Consider the following 26,576-nt stretch of genomic DNA (forward strand, 5'->3'; position numbering starts at 1 on the left):
TTTTTGTTTGTCTTCTCCATTAGATGTTTTTCAAGTTTTGTTTCGAGTCTTTTGTTGCAAAACAATGCGAAACACTATAGACACTGGTCTATAGTCGAACAATAAAAAACTACTTTTTTTGCGGTAAAGGGATGGTGTGATTGAATTCCCCTGTCCAGGTGCGTACGCAGGAATGTGTTTTGGGGTACACAAATCTTTCAAATTCCTTATACTGTGAGAGGTATAAGAAGACTATGTGAAAATAAAATCAAATCGTGGGATTTTTTTTTTCGGGGGGGGCTGGATCCCACACCCTGCGTACGTGCCATCTTACGTCTCCTGCTCAACATTTGGTTTCATCAATTGTGTTTCATCTGTAAAAAAAAAAAAAAAAAAAAAAAAAAAAATATTCGTTGATCGCCGTACCAAAGCAAGGTATATGAGGCAAGCCCGGCAGTAAAATGTGTCTGTTTATTCACATATATTACATACCTTTTCAGGTGCAGAATTCTCACCGTGATATAAAAGAGGGACAACTTAAAAAATAGAATAACAATGTCAATAGAAGCTGGAAATGGTAGTTTCATGATATTTAAGAGAGAAGAAGAGACTCAGCGACACCCAATGTGATACCAATGGCTGATATAAGGTAGTAGACATTAATCTGGAAAACAAATTTGCAGTATTTGTCTGATAACAGTTGAGGAATATTTTATTTTATTTTAGCTATTTTAGCATATTATTTGCTGCTGTTAGCATCGTTCTGTGATATTCTCCCTCTAAAGATTTTTTTTTACTTTTGGAGTTATACTAGAGATTAGGTAGAGGCTATCAATTTTGGTGTCACGGATATTTAACAAATATTTCTTACTTAGAATTTTGTTCTTAGAAAATTTTTCTTACTTAAACACTGAGGACAAATTTGCACAATCTATTCTTGAGTTAAATCCTAATAACGGTAAAGGGTGAATTTGCCGTTTATCCTTGAGTTAATTCAGACTATTTGATTTCAAGACCCCTCTGTTTAACGAATAGAAATCTCAAAAGCCGCCCATTAAAACTAAATGTAAAACAACTAGTATAATAGTTCTTGGGATTTTACAATTACTTGCTAAATTGTTTATGTGAGCTCGTCCTTTGTCTTTCAGTCAGGAAAATGATATATTTAATAATAAAATAAATTTTGTTTTGTTGATAGAAATTTAAAGGCTGATAGAATTTTTATGAAGGGAACCTAAAGGGGATATAAAAAGGGGGGATCTAAAGGAGGCATAAGCTAAGCTTGTTACATTAGTGACAATTTTAAAATTTGATTGCTTGTTTGCCTATTTATAGATGGTTGATCAGTTAGACCAGAATAATTTAACTTTGCTTACGCTTCAAATTTTCAAATATTAAAAATTTCTTCTTTGACTAAAGAGAAGATTTAAGTAATTGCAAACGTTAAGATAAATTGTACTTTAGATATAACTCACAAGCTTGCATGGGTTGCATTTCTATTATGAAGTAAAACCAAAAGCAGAACAACATATAAGAGGCTTAAAAACACTTCTATATGTAAAACTGACAAAGGAATGCACCGTCATTTTATAAAAACAATCAATAAAAATTTATAAAACCCCTATTTATATTTTGAGCCATATTATATGGACCAAATAATTTCTTATATGAAAATGAAAAGACTGTGAACTGAAGGTCAATACAAGCGTAAAAAAGAGGAATTTTCTTCTACAATTTTTCCCGGACACAAGGGACACTTTTTTTCGTATCTTGAAGTTAAGTGCTCTTCCAACTTCTTAAGCCCCATATAACTTATCATTTAATATAATTTCCATCCATTCCTTCCTTATATACCACACCTAAAAAATTCTTTCCTCAGTCGAATGAATTCCTTACAAACAAACAATTAATTATTTTATGGAATTCCTTCTTTTACTTTCTTACATTCGACTCATTATTTAGTTTTCTCATAAATATACATCCTTAATATATACAAATTTTTGACGAATCAGAAGGAGAATCCTTATTCAGGAGTTTTAGAAAGGAAATAGGGTATTTAGCTTTATGAGTAATATTGTTATTTTGAATATACAGTTTTTATGGCACTTAGTATTTAGCAAGTGACATATAGCGTTCGCAATTTCTGTCCATCAGTCTGTCTCTGTTTGTTAGTCGGTCCCAGTTTTGCTAGCTTGGGCTCCTCCAGATAATCTAGGACGATGACAGTTGGTAGGTGTATCAGACACCAGACCAAATTGAATTAGAAATAGTCGCTTCCCCAATTCGACCATCTGGGGCGTGGATCAGGCGAACCAGATAGTTGAGAAGAATTTTGTTTTCCGATTAAACAAAGGATTGTTGGTCTTAAGTTTGGCTTGCTGGTCTAGTGGCGTGATTCTTGTTTAGGGTGCGAGAGGTCTTAGGTTCGAATGCAGGCCTACCCCAATTTTTACTTGAAGGAGATATGGAACTAGATACATGATGAATTTAGCGATCGCTAAAGTTAGCAGGCGTATCAGGGACCGGACCAGATTAAATTTAAAATAGTCGCTTCCTCGATTTGACCATCTGGGGAGGGGGGGGGGAGTGAACCAAATAGTTGAGAAAAGTTTTATTTGTCGATAAGAGAAATGATTATTGTTCATACGTGCGGCTTGCTGGTAGCATGACTCATGTTTAGGGTGCGAGAGGTCTCAGGTTCCAATCCTGGCCCACTCCGATTTTTACTTGAAGAAAATGAGAACCTAGATACATGATCAGTATAGCAATCGCTGAAAGTTGGTCGGCGTATCAGGGGCCAGACCAGATTAAATTTGAAAAAGTCACCTCCCCGATTCGACCATCTGGGGGGGGGGGAGAGGCTGGTGTAAAGACGGTTAATTCGGAAAAATTAGAAATAATTAGGTTTTTTTAACTTGCGAACGGGTGATCAGATCTTAGTGAAATTTGATATTTAGAAGGACTTTGTTTCTCAGTTAATTCATTGTGTTGTAATGCAATATGCCGAATGCGTTTTTTTTACATTTGTCGTCTGCATACCATTCTAGTGTTTTATCTATTCCTCTTTCTAGCTGTATTTCTGTGGTAGCTCCTTACAATTAATTCAACCATTGCACCCACAGTTGCCAGAAACAAAGACCTAGAAACAATAAACAAAACAAAAAAATATTTAAGAATGCTCATTTTCGTATTTTTCCTAAAAGACCTTTTCTAGACTGACCACTGGATCAGTCTAGAAAACAAATATTGTTTATTGCAGCTTTGGTTGATGTATTTTACTGTAATTTTTTGAGCTCAAGCTTTTGTTAATACTTTCTTCTGAGTGTTATTTCTCATCTCTTATTTTTAAGCAGACATTTAACCTTCCCTCATTCCTTCACAAAAAAAAAAAAACCGAAACAAGAAGGAACATGAGCCATATAGTTCCAATGTCCTTGGATCACCTGAATTTTGGCTGATTTTTTTTTTGCAACTGTTGGATGTGTGGTATGTATTTTTCGTTGCAATTTTTGTTTTTGAGTTTTCGGTAATACTTTATTCCGAGAATCATATCTCATCTCTTATTCTTAGACTGGTATTTAGCCGACCTTTATTCTATTATTGATAACAGAATTGTTACGCTGATAACAAGAAGCTTGTGCATCAAAAAATGGTAATCGATTTAAATGAAAACTAGTTACCACTAACAAATAAAAAAAGATAACACAGTTTTTGATTAAAACATATAGATTTTTTTTACTGAATGTCAAAAAGCCAAAAGCTCAACCTTTCTAATCTCACGGGTTGATTATTCCTACTTCGAATTTCCACATGACAAAGATGCGCTCTTATTTCTGGCTAAAATCTTCTTGGATTACTTCTGGTTTACTCTCTAGCCAAAATTTTGGCTATAAATAAAAATTAAATAAAGTAGGCTGTGATAAAAACATATTCATAAATTTATTAGGTTGTAAAAGTATCATAGAGGTTGTGTTGGATAAGGAAAAACACAGTTCTTCAATTTTTGTGTCTACGTTTGACTGTCATTTTGAAACAGAAGTTTTTTCTTCACTCTTATTATAACAGCATAACTGCTTTCACTTATTAAGTTTGGCTTAACTAAGTTTAACTAGTATTTATGTTATTAGTAAGTAGTAGTAGTAGTAGTAGACAGGTTTAATAGCAAAAACTTGACAGCTGTCGCTGATTTGTGTTTTTTTTACAACATATACAAAATCAAGCTACACTTGTAAATATAAATAAAACTATAAATATTAACTCTTATTATACATTTTGACGAAAACCGGGACGAAAGAATCACCATATCGGTTTGTTCTTGCTTTAACGGGAACTAACTTATCTTGCTTTCTCGTTCTTGATGGTAGAGGTTGATCAGGTAGAATGTCACAGTGCTGAGATTTAGAAAGTAAGTACTTTCCGAAACTCATTATCAGAGTTTCGTACCGGTTTTAGAGTGACGGCAGTCCTAGCACTTCCAGAGCCTTTTCATAGGGGATGTCACGGCGGCCCAAGATGATCGATACCGCTCGCTTCTGGACCGATTCAAGCTCCTGACAAAGATACACTGTTCTCAGTGCTGAAGGCACCCAAACAGGACACGCATATTCCAGAATGGGGCGGACATACGCTATGCATGCATACTTAATACTCTCTGTGTTTGCACTTTTAACCACGTTTTCAATATGTGTGGCAAAGCTGAAGTCATTGGAAAAAGTAACTACAAGGATCTTGAAACTGTTTGCTAGAGGGAATGGAACATTTGGCTCCATAATATCACTTTTTAGTGGGTTAAAGCGCACTATCTTCGACTTGTTCACATTAATCTCAAGATTTAGCTCCGCGCGCTCTTTTGTGAAAACACTGAAAAAATTTGAACTGAACTGTGGCGTCACAACTCCGTTTTGTACTAAATATTTCAGGATAAATGACAGGTCATCCACGAACTTGTAGCGGTCGTCATAGTCAGCTATGAGGAAGTTAATTACAGACAAGAATACAATAGCTCCAAGCTTAGTGCCCTGAGGGGCTCCACAGGTGGATGAGGACCATTCGGAATTAGTGTCACCTTCGTAGAGAGCAAACACATGCATCCTCTGACTGAGAAAGTCCAACACGAGCGTAAGAGTCTTTTTCTTAGCCCCCATTAGCTTGAGATTAAGGGCAGCTACAATATGATTGATTAGATCAAATGCCTTTCGGAAATCTATGGCACCATGGTCTACAAAACTGTGACCTTTTTCGACCCACTTAAGGAGACTATCGTACATCCTCACTAGGTACACTGAGGAATTACAGTCTTTCAGTCCGCCGTATTGTCTCTGGTCGATAGATCCCTAGATTTGATCAAGTAAGACCCTCATGATAAAGGTCTCGGCCACTTTCGCCAGGCATGGTGTTTGCGAAATAGGTCTAAGTTCGTCACAGCTCTTAGGGTTGGTAACCTTCGGAATTATTCTAACGTAAGCTTTCTTCCAAACAGCTGGAAAGATCCCTATACGAAAGCAAAGGTTTATCAGCACTGAGAGTGGTTTCGCAATGAAAGGGGCGTATTCTCGAATCAGTTTGGGTGGAAGTTCGTCTGGATAAGCTGAACAGTTTACTTTCACCTTCACCAGTGTCTTATAGGTTGTCATCCCATCGATAACAACTTCACCTTCATCTGCACAGGAGTCAAGTATTTCAGACTTCTGGGCTTGTGTGGGAGAAGGAAATGAGGTCCAGATGTGGGTGAAATATTGATTTACCTCATCAGAAGTTGTGTAAGTTCCGTCAGGGTGGCTTATTTTTATGCTGTTATGAATGGACTTGCCAGTGATTTGCTTGACCGCTCTGTGCCATTTCCTGGGATTAGTGTGCCTAAGACTCTCCGAAAATTTCTCACGCCCGTAATCTTTCTTCGCACTTCTCGTGAGAGAGGTAATGTGATTTTGCAATTTTTTCGCATTTTGCAAATCTCCTTCTTGGAAAAGCTTGCACTTTTTTCGGATTAGTTTCTTGATTTGGGGGGCTATCCAGGGTTTATCACTTTCACATCTAGTGAAAGTCTTTTCAGGAAAAAACTCGAGGTATTTGGCATGGAGAACTTCGTTGAACAGTTGGCATTTTTTATCGAGGCTTTTGTCTCCATACACTTCTGGAAAAGGGTAAGTAGCTATCCATCGACCATAGGTGCAAATTGGTGAATCAGTAAGCGGACGATACTTGGCACGCTTAATTTTAGGCTTGGGTATTGAAGAGGCAGCTGACCAGAGCACAACGTTATGATCAGAACAGGCAAGCGGCCCAAGCGATTCAGGGGTTTGGTATTATGTCTCACAGTTGGTCAGGATTAAATCAAGTATGCTGCCAGATTCATGTGTTGGAAAATTTACAACCTGCTTGAGGGAAAGGCATAATGCTAGCCAGCTTTTCTTGGTTTGGTTAAAGTCCCCAGCCAGAACAATAGCAGGATTTCCATAGAAAGCACGAAGGTGGTCGACAGTCTTTTGGAGGTATGTGACAAGATCACGGCGATTTTTAGCACTTTTAGGGTAGTAGATTGAAGCAAAGATAATGCATGAGTAAGCACGCGGCATGGCCGATGGTTTGCACCAAACCCACACAGCCTCATGTTCAGTGCTTTCAAGTTCACGTAGCTCCTTCATTGGGATATCTTCACGTACGTAAAGGAATACTCCACCGCCTAGTCTCTGGTCACCAAGAGCTTGTCTTGTTCTGAGGTATAGGGCATAACCGGTGAGCCTTCCTGTCACTTCAGTCAGGTTCCAAGTTTCTGTTATGACTGCGACAGAAACATTGTTCTGCCTTAATAAAAAAAAGAACACAAAACCCGCAGCAATGTCTTTGTTAGAATCTGTTAGTTCATCTGCAAATACTTTAGAATTTAAGTAAGCAATCTGGAAGAAGTGACGCATTTCTAGTTGGTCCCTAGCATTTTGTGTTAGAACATGTTCTGGACCAATCCTTGGAACAGTGTAATCAGGTGGGATGACTAAATATTCCTTCTTGCGTAGTGGCCCGATAGTTACCCTTTCGTGTGAATAAGTGTCTTGACCATTGAACAACTCGAACAAATATAGTAGTTGTTTAACGTCTTCGGGGTCCGGTACGTCCTCATCATATTCTCGCACTGGTAAATCAACAGTGTAATCAGGTGGGATGACTAAATATTCCTTCTTGCGTTGTGGCCCGATAGTTACCCTTTCGTGTGAATAAGTGTCTTGACCATTGAACAAATCGAACAAATATAGTAGTTGTTTAACGTCTTCGGGGTCCGGTACGTCCTCATCATATTCTCGCACTGGTAAATCAACAGATTGCTTCTTTTCTTTTTGAATTCCATCGTATTTTTCGATACCTTCATTCTCCCTAAAATTTTCAACATCTTGTTCATATCTAGAAACCCCCCATTTAACTTGAATTGGTTTTGAAGTTGGTGCTCTACCTTGTTTACCAGTAGTTAAAGGAACAAGTTTTGGTACTGTTGACGTTTTCTGTACAGGAGTGATTTGAGCAGCTAAATCCAACACCATTTGTTCGGCCCTAATACTGCGGGGTCATATCCCTGAGCATGCATAGTTTCATAAGTCTTTTTGTTAGCTTCTTTAATTTCCTCATTCAATTTATCACGTTTAGCCACAGCGTTATTATGTTCATCAGTACCAAAATCAGTTCTAGAAAGTGTTTCCAAAACCTCCCTCCTCAGGACATAAGCTGGATGCTTGTCAAATTCATCGTCGTATTCATTAATATTTGCCAATAATGGTATTTTATCTTTAAACTTTATTTTTTCATCATAAGGTGGAATTTCAGCCTTTTTTATGACACTAGAAACAAAAGGACAAACACAGCACTAATACTTGCACAAGTTAACAAATAAAAAACAATACACACACAATAATACACACTTTTAAAGACACTAGAATGATATTTTGTTTTTGTTTTTTGCTTTATCTAATCTAACACTTTAGTCAGCCTTTATTACATAAACATATAGAGTGCATGTATCATTGAAACGCTATGGTGAGCGATACAACGACCGAATTTCTATTTTTAATACCCCTTAATAGTTTGACCATTCGTTTCGCTTATGCCAGCCCTGAAGAAGTTAGGGTAATCATAAATTTTAAAACTGTTTTGAAGGAAGGACGAACTTGATACACTACTGTTACGGGGGAGGGGGGTATTGTTAATAATGGTACAGGGGGGTATGTTGATAATAAAACAATATGGGAGTTTCAACTTAAAATGACGCTATGGGAGTTAAACGAGTGAAAGATTAAGATCCTACAGGGGTTAAACAAGTGAGAGATTAAAAAAGAGGGATGCTGTTGATAATGCCCAATCTTCTCAGTAATATAATCATCTTAGGGGTCGATGGGTCTTGCTTTATTGCATAGATTCCCTATAAAGTGTTTCTAAAGACCACTGGAATTATGCCTGGCATCTGGATTCATAAAAAAAGATGATAAAATCACATATAATAATTTATTTCAGTGCTTACATACAAATTGTACAGCAGGTGTAATGCAACAAATTGAATATTGAAACAGGGATAAACTCAGGATTAGGTAAAAATCAATACTGTCTTAAAATCCTACCCAGGCTAGCTTTTCACTTCCACCCGTCTAGAAATTGACTACCAAATTTCTTCAGTCTTTTTGTATATATTCACTAGTTATGGGATGTTTGACCTCCCTGTAAACCAGGATCTCACGACTTTGCAATTTTGCTATGGAACATATATTCAGCATTTAATTAACGTATGCTTGTGATGTCGATTATGAACTTTGCTGGAGTCACGAAGTAGTGAGATAGTATAAGATTTATGTGACGCATACTCAAATTTATGGAACCTATATTCAGCATATAACTAGACCTCCGTTGCCTGTGCAACGGGAAGTGTTGCAGCAACTGTGCCCTGTTCCTTAGGGCACTGTTGCGGAGCAACACGTGCAACTGTGCCCTACGGGACACAGTTGCGGAGCAACAGTCTCCATTATGTCCTTCAGAGGACATTTTTCTAATGCGGCTTCGATTGTTATCTTGAAGCATCTTTGATATGGTTTTATTTCGAGCTCCTACTAAACAGAGTTTGGTAAAATGTTTAGCTGGTCCAGAAATAAACGAGAATAACACAATAACACAGTTGACAATTCTGAATATTTATAGGATGGATAATTACAATTTCAAGATAAACCAGAATTTCTTTAAATAATTGAAACTAGAAATCAAATTTAACTTTTAGAATTTGTCCTGTACAACAGAATAATACGATACAAATTAAACCACAGTTTGCACTACATGAATAATGACAACCAAGAAACTAAAATAAGAAAAAGTTCAAATATCAAATACAGCAAAACTTAAATTGTGGTAACTAAAATATGTGACTGCAACACCACACTTAGACACATCGCTATCCGTATACACATGGTCGATGATTGTTCCATTCTTTGTGGTTGACTGTTTGATCAACTGTTGATACCCTAATTGCTGAAAAGCCGAAACTATGTTTCCTTTCGCTGCATCAACGTTAAAGTCACCTGCTACGATGACTTTTTTACAATCAAGTTTTTCTTTCAAGTCCACAATATGTCCAACTTCATTTTGTAAAACAGATTCCGATGTACTCGGTGGTTTGTACATGTTAACAATCAATATGTTTTTTTTAAGAGTTTTCTTAAACTGACAGACCACTACATGACAGTCATACTGTATTGTCGTTCTGTCTTCAGTAAAAAGTACATCGAAATCAGAATTCTTGAACCATGACAACAAACCTCGATTTTTGGAAAACGAACTAGAGGTTCTGTACACTGTATAACTTTCCATCCAAATGTGATCTGACAGAGTGTCGAATGTTTCCTGAAGCAAAATAATTGACGACTTGTCAAAACCAGTGATCTTTTGGAGATCTTCAAAATGGGCGCTGACCGACTGTATGTTCAACTGGAGCAGCAGAAACTGGCTGTCGGAGATTTCAAGATTCGATAGTGTACTGAACTGACCCATCGGAAATGTTGCCATGTTCTCCAATGTATCTTGTACAGCAGTATCAGAATACATTGCACTTTCATCAAAATCTTTCAGAAACAGACCATTTAGGGTTTTTACTCTGCTTAATGCAACATAAGCCATACCCAGTCTAAACATATTATGTAATGACACAACAGCCCTTTCAAATGTTTGACCTTGAACCTTGTGAATGGTAACTGCCCAGCATAGAGTGATGGGAAACTGCAGTCTTTCCGTCAATGGTTTTTGCTTAATTACTTCCTTTTTCACTACGATCGGTGTGTCTTTCGAAATGTGATGGAGTCGAGAATCTTTTCGTGCCTTTCTCCCAGTATCTGGTTCATCAAAGTGAATGAAAATCGTTTCAGATGTGTTTCTGATTTCATCAACCCTAATTTGGGTCACTGTTCCCAATGCTCCATTCACCAATCCATCTGTAACGTCCAAATTCGATGTTAGCATGACTCTAGCTCCAATTTTAACTTGTACCAACGGTAACAAAGCTGACTTGACTGATGACAGTGGTTTCGACAAGAAAAATGTTTTTCCTCGTTGAACTTGGGTGTCTTTGGCTTCAAGATTGACCACTGGTCCTGCAAGCGTAGTTAACATGGCTGTGTTATGATCGTATACAGTTTTTAAGTTTGCGAAAATGTGAATAACCTCAGTTGGTTCTGGAAGGGTTTCCGAAATTATTCTAGAGCGTAGTAGAGCTTCTAAGGTTTGCGGTAACCGTTCGTTTTTTCGCAACTTCCGTATAACATTCAATACAGTAATAAATGGTAGGTCATCTTTTTGACGAACAATTTTAGTGAGACTGTATTTTTGGAAGAAAGTAAAAAGTTCAGCTGGCAATGCTGCATGGTCGATTTTAAATAACGGTGGGCCAAAAACAGGGGGTAACTGGAACAGATCTCCAACTACAAGGACCGATATTCCACCAAAAGGTTGAAATGCCTTGGACTGATACAGTTGCGTTAACCGACCATGGACATACAGAAGTAACGTTTTACTTATCATTGAAATTTCATCAGTGATAAGTATTTTCAAGTTCCTGAATCTACTACGCAAGGTGTTCAATGCTTTTTCTGGAATAGGTTGATACGGTAATCGAAGCGAAGTAGGAAGACTGAATGCAGCATGAAGAGTTTGTCCTCTGATATTATAGGCAGCAGTACCAGTGAAAGATGTCAAGAGCACAGATGGTGTTGAAATGTCTTCTTGAAGGGAAGCAAGAAAGTCTGTTGCTTTTCCAGCTATACAGTTGATAAGTAAAGATTTTCTTGTACCTGCTGCACCTTCGATATATACGTAGAAAGGTTGTTGTGGCGTTGCAGTATGTTGGGAAATAGCCCATTCCATAACAAAATTCAAAGCACAAGTCTGCTGTTCATTCAGTTTTCGATAACTTTCTAGCGATACAGGTTTCGGCTTAAAGTGTTCTGCTGTCACGATTTGTGAAGAGTGTGGTCTTTTTGATGGAAGAGGTTCTGGAACTTCGTTCAGAACAGCTGTTGGATCCATATCAAGCTCTGTGATGGAAATAGCTTCTTCGTCTACTTCACTTTCAACCTGTATATTTGGAGCTATCGAAGACCATCCTTCTAATTCTGCTTCGAAGTTGAACAAATTAAACATTTCTTACAAGTCTTCTTCGATGAATTCGTATTTTTTTTTATTTTCTTGGCAAACTGAAGATACAAGTTCCTTTTCCCCGCCGACAAGTATTTCTCCAGACTGTACGTACTCGACATACGATTCAACTGCAGATGGTTTGATTTCGTAAGTAACGTGTGGTAAATACAAACGTAGCAGCGATTCGAGATATCTTTCTGGTTCAGAATGTTTTACATTTGGATACTCAATAATAGCTTGAGTTTTTGAACGCTTTTTAAATGCACCAAGATTGTTTTTCAATAGTATCACATCACACCCTTTTCCGACTTCCGAGATTCTGGTACTTTGTAATACCAGGAAGCGAAATCTGCTAGACAGTAATCTTGCAAATCTTCTGGTCTCGAAAGGTAATAATCGATTATATTCGAAGCGAAGATAGAATCATTTTCGGACAAATTCTGTAGCGTACTGAGTGGCTTTGTGATACGATTACCCAAAGGGTCCACTGGTAGATACACTACTGTTGTCGGAGTCTCAGTTAAGGGGAAACCGTAGGCCCTTGTAATTCCTCCATGACAGAGATTTCTCTGTTCGTCAAATACGCATTTCCTAGTTTTCTTAGTTCTGCTATCGGTTCAACATTCCCTTGTCTAGCTTCTTTTTTGGCTTCTTCGACAATACGCATAACTGAGCGCTCTCCTTTGCTGACGTAGCCTATAAGATAGTATATCAAGCTTTCAATTGACAAGACTAACTGTACGTCACAGTTTCCGTTCCAAAGGGGCAGCAAAATTTTGTTATAGTTATTTATCCATATTTCCTGCGGAGACCGTTTCAAGAATACTTGATCTTTCTTGCTTGTGCATTTTAGAAACAGTTCAAGATCTTCCTGAGTCAAATCAAATTTCTGTAGAAGTTCTTCAGTTGATATAGCAGAATCTATATCTTCGAGTGCTGTTTTTAAGTTTGTCACTTTTTTTCCCAAATTGTTCAATGTTTCTTGAGGTACTTGTTTGCACGAAATTTTGTTTCCTGTCATGAACACATTTTCCGAAGGTGGGTGCGGGAAACCAAATCTGCAAGTCTTCCCTGTCTTTCTACACGTTTTTGAATGACCCTTACTGTGACGTTGTACTTCTAGCACAGTTTGATAAAGAGGATCATCGTTTGACGGTAATTCGCACGTTACATATGCACCAGCAATTTTCTCCATTTCGTCTGTAGACAAAGTTTCACAATTTCCGAGTTCTGACCAATAAAGGCAGTGTCGATGCGGCCATCCTCGTGATTGAAATTCGATCCTGGATACGTACGCCTTGATTTTTCCAAGAGATTCAACGTTTGAGAGAATTACTTCTCTCTGAAAATGTTCAAATCTTCGATTAAACATTTCCAAAGCACTAACAGGATTCTGATTTATTACTGTACAATATTCGGTCCAGGAAAGATTTTCAATATATTCGTCAAGCGCTGCATCGTCAACACGTCCTTGTTGAACAAGAATAGCCTTAGCAAATTCTGGCCACCTTCTATCGGCAGCAGAGAAACTACAGAAAAACGTAGGAGGACCAATTTGCTTAACCATAGCTAATATGTCTTTGCCGAACCGGGACCAGTAAAACGGACTTCCTCGTACTGTGTTAAAAGTTCGGTAACATGTATCGGTGTTAATGACTTCTTTGACACTGTGTACGTTTTGAAAGTTTGAAGGAGACAGATGTTGACTGCTTTTACCTTTACGAATAGCAACAGAGATACTGGATCTAATTTTCTCTTCTTCTAGTTCACTTTTAGAAAAAATACGTATTCCGAATTCATCGCAAATCTATTTTCGTAAGACTGTAATCGGGCTTTTGCATACATAGAAAGCGTCAGATCAGGATTTTTGTCTTTCAAATCAATAAAAGTACCCCTTCCACGAGGAAACAACGACGGAAAGCAATCTGCTTCGTACTCAAGACGAGAAACTGGTTTCTGTTTTTCCGCTGGAGCCACTCTGAAAACTGAGTTTTGCACTTCATCAGCAAGAAGCTCTGCTATATTGTCAGGTTGATAACTTGTGACTTGTGACACATTCGCTGAAATTTCATCATCACTATCATCGTCACAATCTAACTGTTCTTCAGACTTGTTTCATAATTCCCGTGACGTTTTGATACCACTAACAAGTGTTTCTGTTTGCATATTTTCTTCGTTTAGTGTAAGCGAAGAATCAGCCCACTTCTCGTTTATACACACATCTCTGTACCGACAGTTCTTTTGTTTTAAAAACTGCAGTGCAGTGAGTAATAGTTCTGGCCTAACAGTCGAATACATATAATGTCCTTTGTATTCCAGTTTCCGCATCAACTTGACTTTCAACAAAGTCCCATCGTCACTACTTCGAGGTAGTACATCAGTCGTATGTCGAATCTCAGATGGTACACATACTACAATTCCATGGATTCCTTTTTGCTGAGATTTAGGTAAACACACCAATTTCTGGAATGGTATAGCTTTAGCTACTAAATGTCTTTCAAGAACGTTCAATTGACACAATGGTTCAGGAACTTCATGTAAAATGAATCCATTCGCTAACGACACTACTGGTAGTTCACCATTTTTCAGAGACCGAGCACACGAGTGACAATTCCAGAAAAATCCGTACCTCTTGAAGCGTTCTATAATAAAGGACTCCACTTTCAGTCGAATACGTAAGTTTAGGTCATCTTTCTGCAAATGGACTACTTGATATCGGAAACACAATTTGCCACATACTGCACAAACGTATTCTGGATACTCTCTGCATTTAGCCTTAAAAGAATTTGCATGTTTTTGAACTGAAGAACTTAACTGGTTTTGCTTTATTTCAACAAAGTATCTCTTTTTCGCAATTTCCAGATTTTTCTGTTTCGCTGATGGTGATTCCAATCGTTTTTTCGATAGGTTAAGATTTCTCTGTTTCACAACTGGAATTCTTCGACGTTCTTGCGTTAAAACAAGATTTCTTTCCTTAGCAGCTGGCGATTCCAGGCGTTTTTTTTGCGAAAAGAAGATTTCTTTCCTTTGCAGCTGCCGATTCCAGGCGTTTTTTTGCTAAAAGAAGATTTCTTTCCTTTGCAGCTGGCGATTCCAGGCGTTTTTTTGCTAAAAGAAGATTTCTTTCCTTTGCAGCTGGCGATTCCAGGCGTTTTTTGGCTAAAAGAAGATTTCTTTCCTTTGCAGCTAGTAGTTCCAAGCGTTTTTTGGCTAAAAGGAGATTTCTTTTTTTCTTCGACGGAGAGATTCTAATCTAGCTGCAGACCGCAACCTTCGTTTCTCCTGTATTTCCGGAATTTCGTACTCTTTTCTTTTTCTTTTCAAATCAGAAATATAAATGTCATGCCGTGATCTGTATTTCTTCTGACTTTGCGCATGTTTAATTTTTTTCCTCTCCTTTTCCTGCAAAAAAAAAATAACTTTTTTTAGTATGCAATCAATTTAAATTTGTTCATAAGGTATACAGCCTGGTATCGTACGGTTTTGGTATCGTTGCCTACATCATATTGTATATAGCACATGGTACATTTTTGCGGAAAATCGCATGGAAAAGAGATGGAGGAGGAGTGCTGATTGGCTAGAATTTAATGTTTCTGAAACAAAAACGTCGCAAAAAACCTCTGTCACCACCTTTCATTTTGTTACATCTGCTAACGTATGACCACCAGGTAGCAGTAACTTCACTACTATATACGATAATGTTTTAGGCAAGCTATGGAATTTTTTTTTTTTAAGAAATTGCAACAGGAGAAGGACGTGGAAGAAGAAGATATTTTGATAAAAATGTGTACATTCCAGGTTGTTTACCTTATGAAGGAAATCTATCCTGACTACTTGCTAGTTTATTTGCTAGTTGAATGTAACAAATGAGTCTTTATAAGTGGGAGGTTTGGATGCGGCACACCCCCACCCTCCTCCTATGTCTCTACAAATTCCTGTACGTTTGAAGCTTCAATCTTAGCCTCTTTAGACACTTTGAGAAAACATAGTCTCTTTTAAATAATTTTTGCACGTTTTTCTAGACATTACTGTTTTCCAACTTCTTTCTTTTATAACAGTCTAAACAAGATTATATGCATTGCACGTGTTATTAAATTGAAATGATTCATTTTTTGTGTCCTCGCATGTAATGACTCTTTTACATTTGTTACTATGCCAATAATATTGTAACAAGTTTGCCATGAAAGTTATTTTTTTTTCACTTTTCATAGAAATTGTATATTTTTATAATAACAATTTCTAGGACAAACCTAAATTTTTTTTGCACGTGGAATTCAGGCTCTGCAATGAAAAACGATAGTTTTGATATACAATATAGTTTCCCGGCGGTAATTGTAAAATTTCCGAAATGTTAATATGGGCTGTTACGAAACAAGAGCTGCGAGCTCATGTGCCACTTGCACAGCACGCAACGGTGAGGAGCGAACAATCATGTTCGATCTTTTCTTCACTTTGGCCGGATCGGAATCAGAACAAACTACGAGAACTGTTCTCTTCTACCCAAGGCACAAAATGGCACATCTAGAGAACCTATTCTTACTATCTGGCAAATTTCATCCGAATCCGTCAAGCCGTTCGACACTTATGCGTGCCACAAAAATTACGGGACACCCCCTCCCTCCACTATGGCCGGATCAGACTCAAATCATAAAATCCAAATCTGTGGGAACTACTCTTACCACCAACTTTTCCCACCGAAGTCTTGTGAAACTCCAAAATCAACCTTTTCCGTAATCTAACGATTGCCCCGGTTTCTAGCGGCTGCCTAGATACGTGATGTATGTGTCGTTGCAAATGACGACTTTTCGTGTCATACTTCCTGGAGCGCAGGTTGCACCGAAAAACATTATGTGTTGATTGAAGCCACTCAAAGTTCATTTATAGGCAGAATCGTACATGACAAAAGAAAATAAATTGCGCTCGAGTCGCGAGAGTTTTCGGATTTCCAAAAAAATGTGAAATTAGAAAGAAGGCTTTCAGATGTGCTTTAACGCTTGAACTTGAGCTCGCTCACCTGATCTGACGGTGTAGCAACCCCGGCAGCAGCAAAACAGATTATGCAGTGTCTACACGCAGAGGAAAACTTGACAGGAATCCGGTCTTGGGAGACAGGATTATGTTCACACATAAAGGGAAAAAAAATTCTCCAGACAGAAAATTTGAAAAAAATTACTAGCATAGATTTAACTAACCAACAGAACAAGACCAAAGGTTTCGATCGGATCCCAAAAATTTAATATTTGATCCAGACAATTGGGTCTTGTCTTCGTCAGGTCCAGTCTTCGCCTAGCTAATCATCTGAGAAAACCAAGTTCAGATAGACCTCTATAAGCCATACATATTTTTACGATACTGATCGAAACTTCCTGTTTTACTTCTGCCAAATTTCCTGTGTCGGCCCAATTCCGAGCGAACTACTTGTCCAGCAAAAAAAAAAGAAAATTCAGAAACGAATTAAGCGTATCTCCTTATCCCTATAAAGAACATCTAATCAACTTCAAATAAAACTTTGCTTTTAACAAATTTTCCGGTTTTGGCCGGATTCCGGACGAACTATATGTCCGGGTAAAAAATGATTGTAATATACAGATTCAACGTCTCTTCTTACCCTTAAATCTGTCATCTAATCAACTTGAAAGTAAACTGCTTTTAACAAATTTTCCGGTTTTGGCCGGATTCCGGGCGAACTACTTGTCCAGCGAGAAAATGGTTTTCACCATCGTGTTCAACGTGTCTTCTTACCCCTAAATCGAACATCTAATCAACTTCAAATAAAACTGATACTTTTAACAAACTTTCCGATTCTGGCCGGATTCCGAGCGAACTACTTTTACGGCGAGAAAATCGTTTGAACCATCGTGTTCAGCATGTCTTCTTACCCCTAAATCAAATATCTAATCAACTTCGAATAAAACTTATAGTTTTAACAAACTTTCCGGTTTTGGCCGGATTCCGGGCGAACTACACGTCCGGCAAAACAATGGTTTTCACCATCGTGTTCGGCATGTCTTCTTACCCCTAAATCAAACATCTAATCAACTTCAAATAAAACTTTTACTTTTAACAAACTTTCCGGTTTTGGCCGGATTCCGGGCGAACTACTTGTCCGGCGAAAAAATGGTTTTCACCATCGTGTTCAGCGTGTCTTCTTACCCCATAATCGACTATCACATTGGCTGTTTCAAAATATTTTGTTTGTCCCTTAATTTTAACCCCCTCCCCCACCCCTAAACGTAGGGCTACAAAGCCCATGTACGAACTCGACCTTACTCTTAACCCAAAGAATCCTCATAACAAGTTTCATCAGAATATCTCATTCCCTTCGAGAGTTATCGTGCTCATAGACGGACGGACGAACGGACCGACAGACGGACAACTTTTGCGATGTCATAGGTATCCGTCACTAACGTTTTGGGATCCCAAAAATAATATTATAGCAGCCAAGGCATTATTTTGCTTTCAAGAGTTTTTTAAATATTTTAATTCAAAATTTAGCATGGGCATAATATACAAGCAATTCCAAGGAATCAAACTATAATTATTTCAATACAAGAATTATGATGCTTGGATCTCTAACTTCACTTATAATACTATAGTTTTCTAAAGAAAATCAATCCACTTCTTTTGCAATCAAAGTTGATCTTTTCTCCTCACTAGACTTTTTTCCTAGCCACTTTACATACGGAATTCCTTTCAACTAGACCCGAATTTTTTTCTACTAGACCTGAATTCCTGTCCGTGTAAACGCTGCATTATCAAAACAGACCCTTTTGACAAAACAAAATTTGAATACTCTTATCTTTACACCCGTTCACACTTGTGGTAAATTGTTTTAAAAGGTGGTACTGAAGTAACCCGAAGGAATTCGGAAACGCTGGAAATAGTTATGTGCTGGTACAGATGAGTTGTTTGACAGTTAAAGTCTCTCTTTGCTTATTTTTTTATGAAAGTCCCCCTTTAACAAGGAGTAACAAACATTACGAGATATTGTCGAACGTTATAACAGTGTTATATCGCACATGGATTTTTTTTTGTATATATCTTTGTATTATAAAAATAAGTAGTGGTTACTAATATTCACTTAATTTATGGAAATTAACTTTTTATTTGGTGGAGTTTACCGATAGCACAAACTCATGAGACTAGAAACATTCGTCTTCCCATAAGATGAAGCGGCATATTTATCCAACCTACCTACAGTCCATTTGCCATCATCAACAGATTGCCAGCAGGACGACGAACCAGAAGACGAATTTACTACGCTATTGATTTTACTAGTTTTAACCGAAGTGAAAAAACGTCGTTCTTCCCATATGTTCGCGCAAATCATGGGTCTAATCTGATCTAATCAGGTCATTTTTCTGAGAAATTACCCCGTTTACAAATAAACTAGTAACCAGGATTAGTAGTGGATCGATACATTTTTTTTATAGACGAACGTTTTTTTCTCATGAGTTACAGTCGAAAGTCAGTCAAATAATAACACTGAGACATGTTTAGCCTCTCAAAATTTGAATTTAACGGACTTACGAATAAATTCAAAGTACAAAATTAAAAAAGTTTCAGATTATAAAAATAATTTTATTACTTTTCTACTTTCATTTGTATCATCTGTTTCTTTGCTGAACGTTAGCATAATATTTGTAAATATGACGGAATCACTGGTATTATCTTCGATTAGCTTTAACAGTTATTGCAAAAAGTATTGTATTTACCTGCACAAGTGTTTGTGTAGTAACAGTTGCATCACGTAAGTTGCGAAGTCTTTTCAACCGAGATGACAGTGGAACCTCTTATATTAGTGGTTCTTCTTCCGATGTATCTTCGTACTGGAAAAAAATTTTGAACGATAAACATAATAATTATTCACACTTTTAATGATTTGCGTTATATTTATACATTTTGAGAATATAATTTTTACTATATCCAAATTGCATTTTAATTTGCCTAGACGTCTTACGTTGAAACGGAGAAAATAGCTTAAAGACGCCCAAAACCTCTGTTTATTATCTAAGTCGAACGAGTCCCAATCACTTTAACTGGAACTTACCCCCTTCTCGTTCATGAACCCCCCCCCACAACGAAGCACTATATCAGCCCTGCCCCATGATTTTTCAGTTGGCAGCCCCTTCGAACTGATATCATACACAGGCTACGCTACTGTCTAGAAGTTTACTCATAGGATAACACATAGGCAATTCAATATAAAAGATTACCTTAAAATTCAATAAAACTATATATTATAAATACTTACATCTACTATGTCACTGTCCTCTTCGATACAAAAATCCATTTTCGCTTCTTATCATCTTTTTTCTTTATATGATCCCGGCGTACGCGCCCCATCTTTTCTATGATGATAGGTTTCCACAGTTTTTGCAAAAGATAATCTAAACGTTTCTAGTTGTCTAGCTGTCTCACAATCAACTAAGATTGCTTCGTTTCAAACTTGTTTGAACCAATTTTGTGATTTGGAAAATCCCTGCGAAATGAAGAAGCTGATTGGTTCCTGTGACTCAGAATGACGCAGTACATGAGTCACCGTATTTCGAATTCTAAAATAACAAGGCACCTTGCGTGTTGCCAAGCGCCAATTTATCTGTCGGTGTAACTATCTACGCATAGCATAATTGCAAACTACTTGGCAACAAACATCAGAAGATATTTTTCTGTGAAAAATTCATAATGAAGGAGTATGTAGTAAAAAGGACTCCTAATATTTCAGTAACAGCTTACTATTCTTGAGTCTTTCCAATAAGAAGTTTATTCTGCCGTTTTCACCGAACCTCGATTTACTGGCTAAAAGCTTCATATATGGCCATGACATCAAAAATCACACTTAATTCAATTCATTACAGTTATAACGGTAACAACTAAAATACCGCGGTTCAACTAATGTCGATATCATATAACTGGACCCCCCTCCGCCCACAGAGATAAGGTCAAGTTTGGACTCCAAAAGGATAACTAGGCCCGTCAGACTTACTTTCTGTGAAGTTTGATTGAGATCCGACAACTCGTATTGGTACTTCTGGAGTGTATTGGAAATGATACGCGATAAAAAAACGGTTTTTATTTTTTATCTGGAAAACTATTAGGAATTTTTACACACTTTCTGAGGAACTTTTTAATCCATTTCACGTTTCCCGTCTCTCAGAAAAATTTAAAATTTTTCGCTTGTACCATTATAAAACAAGCCCGGTGCAAGGGGGGGGGTCTACGGGTACGTGTGTACCGGGCCCCGGACTTGTAGGGAGCCCCGAACGGCTCACAGCAGAAGCTTATATACTAGACTGGCTGCTCTTGGCTGAAAACTTGACAAAATGAAATAAATCAGACATTCTTTCAAATACTTTGGTCTAGCTCTGTAGCTTACCGTCAAATCGGGGATACTTTATTTCAGGAAATCGACTTTCACAAATCAAAATGTGTCAGAAATTGCCATTTTCCTACCGGAAAAGCAAACTGCTTGCCGCATTTAGGAGCTGCCCAGAACTGGGATTCGTCATACCCAATTTCCTGACAATCCACCAACCCTTCGCACACCTGGAATTTCCGATACGATTTTTGGCCGGATTCCACAACACTTAAAGCCCGTCAGAAGACCCACACTCTTCTTACCCGAGTCCCTCAAGAACAATAAAATAATACTAGGCAACGGGAAGTGTTGCGGAGCAACAACTCATACTGTTTATGTTTACAAAAATTGAGGGACCCCTACTCCCCCTCCACAGAAGTCAAATCGAGTTCAGATCCCCCTAAGCCATGTCTAGGACCCTAGGACTAGTGTAAGCTTCCATTGTTTCTAAAAATAAAAGAAACAGTAAAAATCGAAAATTTCAGAAAATTAGACAAAAAATTCGAACGAGAAGAACTTTTCCGGAATTATTTCCGGGAAGAGCTACGGAGTTTTATGCTCCAGTTCTCGAACAGATCTGTAAAAGTTCTTCATGGATTCAGCATTAATTTATTTCTAAAACGTTTACTTCCGAAGCTAGGGCCATCTTAACTTGACGCCAATTCGAAGTTTTATGTTTCGAGACACACATTTCGGGAATTATTTCCGGGAAATCTGAAAGAAATACGGAAAAAACAAAATAAAGTTTTCTGCTTAACATCTGATGGACTAAGCTAGGAAAATATAAAACAAACAAAAATTGGCAAAAATTGGAAATTGCTCCGAGGACATGACAACACTTCTAAATAGAAAACCTACAGAAGGAATTTTATATCCGGAAAACTATTGCAAGTTTCAGTCTTATGGGACCGAGATCTGTCGAACCGCGTTGGAAAAAAAAATTCTAGCTGGCCCAGAACCGAAGTTACCTCTAGAACGTCGAAACTTCGGAAATTATTTCTAAGAGAACGAAGCAACTTGGTATAAAGAACACTTCACTTCTTCTTGCATAACTTTCATAGCACTACTCGATAAAAATAAAATAGACATCAAAATCGAAAATTTAAGAAAATTTCAAAAAATCGGAACGAGATTGACTTTTCCGGAATTATTTCCGGGAAATCTGTAAGAGCTACGGAATTTCATGCTTCAGTTCTCGAAAACATCAATAAAAGTTCTATATGAGTTCATAATTATTTTATCTCTAAAACGTTTACTTCCGAAACTAGGGCCGTCTTAACTTGACGCCAATTCGAAGTATTATGTTTCGAGACGCACATTTCGGGAATTATTTCCGTGAAATCTGAAAGAGATACGGAAATAATGTCTTATAGTTTTCTGCTTAACTTTTGATGGTCTAAGCTAGGAAAATATAAAACAAACCAAATTCACCAAAAAATTTAAATTGCCCCGAGGGCATGACAAAACTTCCAAATAGAAAAACCCAAAGAAGGAATTTTATTTCGGAGAAACTATTGTAAGCTCCAGTTGTTGAAGATCGAGACCTGTCGAACCGCGTTGGAAAAAAAAATTCTAGCTGGTCCAGAACAGAAGTTACCTCTAGAACGTCGAAACTTCGGAAATTATTTCTTAGAGAACGAAGCAACTTGGTATATAGAACACTTCACTTCACTACTCGATAAAAATATAAGAAACATCAAAATCGAAAATTTGAGAAAATTCCAAAAATCGGAAGTGAATCGGAACGAGATGGACTTTTCCGGAATTATTTCCGGGAAATCTGTAAGAGCTACGGAATTTTGTGCTCCGGTTCTCGAAGAGACAAATGAAAGTTCTACATGAGTTCAGCATAACTGTATTTCTAACAAGTTTATTTCCGAAGCTAGGGTCGTCTTAACTTGACGCCAAACATCGAACGTAGAGTTTCTAAGAAAAAAACGGTTTTATTTTTTTTTAGGGAAAACTGTTAGAAATTTTAAGAACTTCTCTGGAACTTTTTTACTCTGTTTCACGTTTCCCTTCCCTCTGAAAAATCTCAAATTTTTAACTTTTACCACTTCGGAGCTACAGGTCGCTGATCACGGTGAAAAAAAAAAACTACGAAAGCAGTAGTGTTGCTCCGCAACACAATTAGCCTTTGCTTTTGAAGTCGGTTAGGAACTTTGCTGGAGTCACTAAGTAGTCAAATGCTATTTTTTGGCACTTGGTATTCACCAAGTGACATATAGCGATCACAAATTCTGTCGGCCTGTCGGTCTGTCTGTCCCGTTTTTGCTAGTTTAGGCACTATCAGATACGCTAGGACGATGAAATCTGGCAGGCGTATCGGAGAACAGACCAAATTAAATTGGAAATAGTTATCTTCCCTATTCAAACATCTGGAGAGGGGGAGGGGGTGGGACAGTTAATTTCGGAAAAATAAAAAAAATAAGTGTTTTTAACTTGTAAACGGGTGAATGGATCTTGATGAAATTTGATATTTAGATTGATATTGTGTCTGAAAGCTCTTATTTTTAAATTTCGGCTGGATCCGGTGACATTTGGGGGAGTTGGAGGGGAATCTAAAATCTTGGAAAACGCTTAGTGGAGGGATCGGGATGAAACCTGGTGGAAAAATAAGCCAATGTCCTATATACGTGATTGAAATAACCGGAACGGATCTGCTCTCTTTGAGGGAGTTGGGGGAGGGGGAGGGTTAACTCTGAAAAATTAGAAAGAATGGGGTATTTTTAACTTGCGAATGATTGATCGGATCTTATTGAAATATCATAATTATAACGACCTCGTAACTCAGATGTTATATTTTAAATGTCTACCGGATCCAGTGTGGGGGGAGTTGTGGGGGGGGGGGGTGGCTGAAATCTTGGAAAACGCTTAAAGCGGAAAGAACAAGCTGAAATTTTGTGGGAAGAATAAGCCAAAGTTCAAGATACATGACTGACATAACCGGACTGGATCCGCTGTTTTTGGGGGAGTCGGAGTGGGGGGGTGTGTGTGTTAGTAATTTGGAAATATTAGAAAAAATGAGGTATTTTCAACTTACGAACGGGTATTCAGATCTTAATGAAATTTGATATTTAGAAGGATCTTGATCTTTAGAAATCTTATTTGAAATCCCAACCAGATCCGGTAGCATTAGGGGGGAGATGAGGGGGGAAACCTAAAATCTTGAAAAACGTGAAAATTGAGGTATCTTTATCTTACGAATGGGTGATCGGATCTTAATGAAACTTGATATATAGAAAGATCTTATGTCTCAAAACCTCCGTTTTCAATTCGAATCGGATTCGGTGACATAATGGGCTGGGTTGGGGAAACAGAAATCTTGGAAACCGGAAATCTTGGAAAACACAGAGTGGAGAGATCAGGATGAAACTTGATGGGAAGAATAAGCACAAGTTCTAGAAACTTGATTGACATAACTGGAATGGATTTTATCTCTTTGGGGGGGGGGGGGTTAATTCGAGAAAATTGAGTTATTTTTAACTTAAGAACGGGTGACTGGATCTTAAAAGGACCTCGTGTCTCAGAGCTCTTATTTTGAACCCCGACTGGATCCAGTGATACTGGGGGAGCTGGAGGGAGAAATGGGGAATCTTGGAAAACACTTAGAGTGAAGAGATCGGGATGAAACTTGGTGGGAAGAATAAGCATAAGTTCTAGATACGTGATTGACATAATCGGACTGAATCAACTTTCTTTACGGGAGTTGGGGGGGGGGGGGTGTCAGATTGGAAAAAGTAAAAAAAAATTGAGGTATATTTTATCTAAGAACCGGTGACAGGACGTTAATGAAGTTTAATTGTTAGATGGAACTCATGTCTCAGAGGTCTAATTTTAAATATCGACCAGATCCGGTGACTAGGGGGAAGAGTCGGAAGAGGAAACCGGAAATCTCGGAAAACGCTTAGAGTAAAGAGATCAGGATGAAACTTGGTGGTTAGAATAAGCAAATGTAGATATGTCACTGACGTAACTGGACTGGATCTGCTCTCTTTGGGGGAGTTAGGGGGGAGGAGTCCAGTGCTTTGGTGATTTCAGCGCTTTTGGATGTGCTCTGACGATGTTAATTGGTATGCGTGTCAGGGACCTGCTCAAATTGAGTTGATAAAGTTGTTTTTTCCCGATTCGACCATCTGAAATGAGAGGAAAAATTAGAAAAAATAAGCTATTTTTTAATTACGAGTGGGTGATCGTATCCTAATGAATCTTGATATTTAGAAGGACCTTGTGTTTCAGAGGTCATATTTTAAATCATGACCGACATTAAGCCTCTGATACTTCTTTTAAATTGTTCTGTTGATCCTTTGATTTTCGCTTGAGCTTTGCCATATGAGCTCTTGGTTCTTCCGATCTCGTCACAAGTGCTATGTGTCCTCTTAGCTCTTGTTTTTATCATGCTTTTTGTCTGATTACTTTTTGGTTTAGATGGTTTTTGGCTAAATTTTTGCTATTCAGACATCGAATTGCAAAGTAACAATTTTCAAACCCATAGATTGTAGGGGAATCAAACTGTTTTTTGTTCTTCTAGGGAAGTAGAAGGGTTGTTTATTGATTTTTCTTGTTGATTTCTCGGCTCGGGAGAGTTGAAGGATTCTTTGGAGCTTAGGAAAGACAAACATTTTCTTGTTATACCTCCATTGTTTGAAAGCCATGTCCTCAGGTCGATAGGGAATTCATTGCATTATGGTTTCCTTCCAAGATACCCAGTCCTTTGGTTTTGCTCTGGATACTGTTATATCATGGTATTGTTCTGTCACTGGTGACCACTTTTGTTTCAAACGTACTTTTTCTGTTTTTAATTGGGTATATTATTAAGTCCATGGCCTCTCGCAATGTTTACCTTTAGGGCTGATTCACTTGTTCTGACCTTTTGTCACCGGGAATATGTATAGCTTTTTTAATTCATCATATAATGTTAGGGGTCTATCTATGGTGTGATAGGGGGTAGCATGTCGTCTGGGAATCGTTTTGAGGGTAAGAGTTAAGATTATATCTGGAAAAAATTATGGTTTTTGGGGAAATCGTATAGTCCAGTTCTTCCCAATTTTTGCTGGAATTTTACGGGGGGGGGAGTTTCTTATAAAGTTAAGTTAAGTGGATGTGCAAATTTGGACATGGGAGCAGGGTAGTTAAGGGGCATAGACTGAGAGGCTTTTATTAACAAATCTCTATAACCATTGAGACAGAATCATTATCGTGATGTTCAGGTCTCCCGAGCTGTGCAGATTCCCTTGGGAACGATCCAACAGACAATAGGAACTGTACCTGATACCTTGACTCATAGACAAAGACAATTATTGACAATAGCAATAGCAAAATGTAACCTTCACCCTTTTCGTAATTTATAATTTGTTCTTCACAGATTACATTTTTGGGAGATCTTCCAACGGTGAGGTTATCCAAATTTAATTTTTATCATTAATGGGTTCTAACATTTGAGATATTTGCACTCTCTGCATTGATTTTGGGGGTATTTTAGTTTTTCGTACTACAAATCCATAATATTTTTCGTTATGATTTTCTTTTATTGAATTTAGACTATTATCTGCTGGTTTTTTCCTGGGAGTTTCTATATTTGCTATTT

At 37.7% G+C, this 26,576-nt stretch overlaps 1 protein-coding gene across 5 annotated transcripts in view; it reads left to right on the forward strand.

Annotated features, from left to right (window-relative positions):
- The window catches only part of LOC136042099 (uncharacterized), a 118,108-nt gene that overhangs the window by 42,712 nt on the left and 48,820 nt on the right, over positions 1-26,576 (forward strand). For all 5 annotated transcript variants that reach the window (XR_010621165.1, XR_010621166.1, XR_010621168.1 and 2 more), the window contains one exon: positions 480-628. The gene's annotated coding sequence lies outside the window, so the exon portion shown is untranslated. The remainder of the gene's footprint in view (positions 1-479; positions 629-26,576) is intronic.

The sequence above is a fragment of the Artemia franciscana genome, unplaced genomic scaffold, assembly GCF_032884065.1.
Source record: "Artemia franciscana unplaced genomic scaffold, ASM3288406v1 PGA_scaffold_64, whole genome shotgun sequence".
In the NCBI taxonomy this organism is placed as follows: domain Eukaryota; kingdom Metazoa; phylum Arthropoda; class Branchiopoda; order Anostraca; family Artemiidae; genus Artemia; species Artemia franciscana.